Genomic DNA, 5,981 nt, shown 5'->3' with positions numbered 1-5,981 from the left:
CTGGTAAAACAACGGGTATGTCAAAAAGACTGTCTTGAAAGATAATATTTTCTCTTTTTACAGTATAAATAAGGTTTGTTGATATACCAGTTAGATGTTTCTGGTTGTATATAGGCACAGCCAAATAATAGCTCATAATCTAGACCAATCAATGGCTTTTCGAATAAAACGAAAATAGTTTTCTGTAATGTTTGACCATAGGACGAATTCACGTATTATCACCCTCCCCCCCCCAGACAGTCTCCGCAGTTTCAATGTGTTCTGTTACTTTGGAGATAGATTCATAATCTGAGAACACATGGAGTAGATCTATATCATCGGCCGCCGTTTCAGTAGTACCCACAATATCAAAAGATTGCATGTAACGAATAAAATCCTTATCTGTTATATTATGTGCAATGCCAAACACTGCAAACACGTAAACGTCTTTCTTTTCCGTATATGGTCATTCGACGGACCAAAGACTAAAAATTCATTAAAATTGATTAATTGGAGAGCGTCTAGAAAGTGTCCGGAAAAATGTTCATACAGTTTGCCCCTCACTCTAAGAAGGTTTATATACTTCATTAAACTCACACAAAGTGGAAGTCGCGCTTTGAATAACCCTATTTAACCATAGGGCGACAACGAGACGACACCACTATTTTCAAGGTCTCGTTGTCGCATAATACATTTGGGAAAAAGACGTTAAGTTCAGTTAATGTTACAGTTCTACCTGATATGTCTTTAATTGAAAACACAAGTCTGTCCACGCGTCCATAGCGTTTTATTGTGAGGTCTTAATGTAGGTGCTTAATGCTCATGCACCTCCAAGTTCCAAACTGTCGCGCTCGCGCTGGTTTACATGCATATAAAGCTTCTAAAAGTGTCATATTCTTAAAAAGGTAATAAATTCAGACCACGTAGTACCTCATCCACATTCCGCATGCCACTAGTTCAGTGGTCGTCCGGAAGATCTTACCCTTGACCGAATAAGACAAGGGACGAGTCCACGCCTAACCTGTGGTCTCGTGGCCCCCATGAGGCACGTGTTTGTCTGAGTGAGGGGGGAAGGAAATGTGCCCAGAACCGAGCTCGCGACACTGTGTACTTGATACATGTGTACTGCATCTGATACGTTTTTGCGGAAAAGATACAACTTTCAAGATTCAAGATTCAAGTTGCATATAGTTCTTTTACAACAGACCTCCGTCATATCACTGGAATATTGCTGGGAATGGCGTTAAACAGCACACACAATTTCTTTTCAAAATGGAGCGATGCAGTCATTTCATTAAACATATATGTATATGGTTCTATGACAGTAATCCTTTTTCGAGTGATATATATATATACATATATATATATATATATATATATATATATATATATATATATATATATATATATATATATATATATATATACATGTATGTCGTACCAACTCACTAACTCTCTTCCGAATATTCAGCAGAAAATATATATTAACCAGCTGTGAGGTGAGATATCATATTTTTACAAGCAGTCGAAAAAGGATTACTCCCTGATCATGTTCTTGTGTACTAGAACATAGTTGGTCATGTTGGATGATATAACCCAAACCCAGCTGCTCTAACGGACGGAAGCTCCGGCGGAGGGCCAAACTGGACTTGTTATGATGTCGTATGAGCTGTGACGTAGACAGTCCAACTCAAGTCTAGAATGATTGGGAAAGTCTAGTGTGGCTCAACTCTAGCCCGAAATTAAGCATTGTTAACATTCTGTGCCCCTTTTTAATTTCATTATTTTTATTTTGTAGACATTGATAGACCAACCAGGGAAGATATTGATGGGAAATTAATATCACATGTTCTCACTCATCCAGTTAAATTTATAACACAATAAAATATTAGTATTTGATATTCTGAGGTGCATGATCATGTGCATGTTCATTGTAGGTAGTAATTTACATACTAGTCAATTTGATTATGATGTACATGTATATTATAGTGTTGCACGGCATCAACGATAAATATATGATATCCTCAATTGTCACTGATGTATTGACATCGGACAATGGACGACAATTCGACATTCTTATTTGAGCAATGAATAGCTTCATCATCAGCAGTGCCGGCGACAGTAGACTAATACAATTTTCGTGGTATCGATATGTATCTACAAATTACAATACAAAGGAGCCCATAACATTGAAACAGGGAACATGTACCTTTCACTCATATTATGAACTTAATATATACAAACACTTGGAAGGGTAATATATAATATATATTCCATATAATATATATTTCAATTTAGAACGAGGAACTCAAAGACTAAAATATGACTTTTGTCATAATTATAATTATCCATACAATCATATCTGATAATGATGTACAACACTTTTAGCAATACTAAATCTGCCCTTGAAATTTCGTATAATGAAGGACCGGACCGTGGTGTAGTGGAAGAGGGTCTGTCTAGAGAGCAGAAGGTTGGTGGTTCCACCCCTGGGCTACGTCCCACCAAAAGACGTTACGTGAGGGGAGGTGAAATTGGGTTTAACGTCGCGTCCAAGATTATTGCACTTATATAGCGACGCGCATGTACGTGTGTGTGTTTGTGTGGCTGCTTGTACTAGTCCGGACTGATGCCGATTTATAGTGCTAGCCCACTGAGATACCATGCCGCATTTTAACATGAATACCCCACTCAGACATAGTATACTGACTCCGAGCCGACCAGTCCTTATTTTAGCCCCTTCATGCCGAGCGCCAGACAGGTTAACAACAAGTACCATCTTTTAACGTCTTTTGGTATGACGCAGCCGGGGATCGAACCCCGGACCTTCCGCTCTCCGGGCGGACGCTCTACCACTAGACCCCGGAGGCGGTCAAAAGACGTTAAAAAATGTACCTTTTGTCGAGGGGTATCTCAGTGGGCTAGCATTGTAAAACCGGCATTAGTGCGGACGAGTACATGCAGTTTTACTAAAACCGTTTACTGTTAGCTTATTCTTCACAGGAGAATTGTGTCTTGAACGCAACCTGGCTATATAGGTAGAGTATTCTTTCATGTAAATATATTCTAGGTGAACACTTCAAACACATTTTTAAAACCTACCTGAATATTAACAATACATGAATTTCACTGAGCAGTAAGTGGGAGTTTATGCATTTACGCTCACTGAGCAATATTGGAGCTATTCACAGTTACTATGATAGTATTGAGACAGAGAGATAACTTTCATTTCTAGAAAGGTCATTGAGTGGTGATACAGACACTTTTCTTCCCCGAGATTGTGTGGCTGACTAATATCTGCTTCAATATTTTGATTTCAAATGATGGCTTTCACCTGGTGGGATATCTTTTTTCGCTCTCTTCAATTTTGTTTCTTTTCATAAATACGAATACATATATGACAAGAAACTTAGGGTTTTGAAATAACGTGTAAATGAAGAACTTCTGTATTTTAAAATGCTCATTCTGCCTTGTGCGAGCCACATTCGCTCTGCAAAGCTTGGTCCATAGACCTGCCAGACTCCCATTGCAATGGGGCGAAACATGCCCAGGTTAGTTTGTTAGCATCAATCCCGTACTTGTGAGTTTACTCCACATAAGACAACACCTGTGGTACTGACCGAAATACCATTAGCCTTTGATTAAATTGTGCATTCTGTATAACCATATACACGTGGTTTAGTTTTGTGGTTTGAGTGTTTCTTGTGTGTGTTCTGTTTCTTGATGCATTTGCGTGACTGCCACAAGAGTAGCGAATGGAATGATATCCGATTCAATTCCCAATTGTACCATATGTCGCCGTATTTTTTTCAGGTTAACAATTGACTTGCCTTCGCATGTGTTTATGACGGGTGCTAAAGATGGGGCAGGATATGCTCATCTTTTCGCAAACACCTGTTATCATGAATTTTGGTGACCGAAGTATATTGACTCAGATACCGTGAGTTGTTGCCAGCGTAATCTGATTATAATTATATGACACACTGTCCATGATGGATATTAATAAACCCATTGAAAATGGATAGCTATATTACTCGTGTACAGATGATTATCATTATTATTATTATTATTATTATTATCATTGGGTTTGGGTGATTCTGGCACAGTCAGGCTTGTTAGGCTCATCATCAGCTCAAGGCCCTTGCCCCTATATACACAGCCCAGACAGCGAGTTGGACTTCTCTCAGGGAGCGCTGCCTAGTCAAACCAACCCAGAACTTTTCGGAGAATGTGAAGACGCCCCAACACTGCAGTATTCTGCATTATCCAGATTGTCAGAAGGGCTGTATTCCTGGTAGCAAACCTGGTTACTCTCCCAATGTCAGTCAACAGATTGGGAGGTACCAAACCTAAAGGCACCGAGAACAATGGGGAGTCGGACGACTTGGTACTTGAGATGCAAGCGTGACATTTCGAAAGCGAGGTCCGCATATTTGCCATGTTTTTCCTCAATCTTGTCACATTATATTATTACTGAGCTTTTAGTAAAAAAAATCAAGATCAATGAAATTGCTGTTTAAGAATTTATTAAACCCTTCGCATATTTTATTTGACACATTTGATTCCATGTTGACATTCATTCAATGCATTAATAGCGATGTGTGTGTACATGGTTTGACAATTGGACATGGAGATATGGATAGTGTGCAGATGGGACAAGGGCCTTGAGCTGATAATGAGCCTAACCATTATTGTAATAATTTTATTTTAATAATAATAATAATAATAATAATAATGTAGGGCACTTGTATTGCCCTAGATTCCATACACTTGGAGCATGCTCAAACTGCTAACATTATTACCTCGGTCTCTGGATCAGTGAGCACTCGATTTTCATTCTCACCTCCCTGGGGAGTATACAACCACATCTGTAAGGTATGTACCTTTTCATTACCGACTTTGGGTATTCATACTGATATCGTTATCACAAGAAAATCATAGACATGTGAAAAGGCATCATGCACAAACAATTAATCACAAAAAAGTACAAAGACGACATCAGGCCTTCGCACGACAACATCAGGCCTTCGCACGACGACATCAGGCCTTCGCACGACGAGATCAGGCCTTCGCACGACGACATCAGGCCTTCGCACGACGACATCAGGCCTTCGCGGAACGGGGCTGTACAACAGTGTGGACTTAGTTCGAGTGTGATTGAATCCACTGGACCTTGTTGTATCACTGGTATGTTACGCAGAGGCTTTATATAATATGTTTATATAATACGTCAGCGCTAGAGAAGAACCAGTCTCTATTATCTGCCGAAACAGATTCCATTGGAGTGAGTGAGTGATTATGGTTTTACGCCGCTTTTAGCAATATTCCAGCAATATCACGGCGGGGGACACAAGAAATGGGCTTCACACATTGTACCCATGTCGGGAATCGAACCCGGGTCTTCGGCGTGACGAGCGAACGCTTTAACCTCTAGGCTACCCTACCGCCCCTGTTTCCATTGGATGTAACAGATCAAAATAGTAGTGAAAACTAAATGAATGGATCAATTACATGTCAGTCATGTGGGGCTAAGCAAAGAGATGTTCGATCATTTTGTGATATTTTTTTATTTATCTTATACTTTATTTTATTATATATGCAGTGACGTACTTTGTAAAATATTTCTAAACATATATACTTATTTTTTACGATTTATTGTAGAAAAGCATAGCTCAAACTCCTAGCTTTGCAACATTCCAGCAGAAAAGCTGATAAGAGATGCCAAGGATTTATTTCACAGCAAATGAAATTCAATTCATCCGTTTTCATACTATAGTTTGGGGAAACCCTTCAAGCATTGTGTTGATTCATTCGTCATTTTAACAGAAAGTGTCACAAAGTAGTTTCACATGAACATCTGCAGAACTATTTATAAAATGTCAATAATGTAACCCTGGGTTCCTAGTATATGAGTGTTGATACAGTTTTCAACAAGCTGGTAATCATGAAAAGAATACATCCTCGATACTCGGTTCTCATGAATGAGATAGTTCCGTGCGGAA

Source organism: Haliotis cracherodii, unplaced genomic scaffold, assembly GCF_022045235.1.
Source record: "Haliotis cracherodii isolate W230 unplaced genomic scaffold, xgHalCrac1.p SCAF_18, whole genome shotgun sequence".
In the NCBI taxonomy this organism is placed as follows: domain Eukaryota; kingdom Metazoa; phylum Mollusca; class Gastropoda; order Lepetellida; family Haliotidae; genus Haliotis; species Haliotis cracherodii.
Note: the sequence above shows the minus strand (reverse complement) of the source record.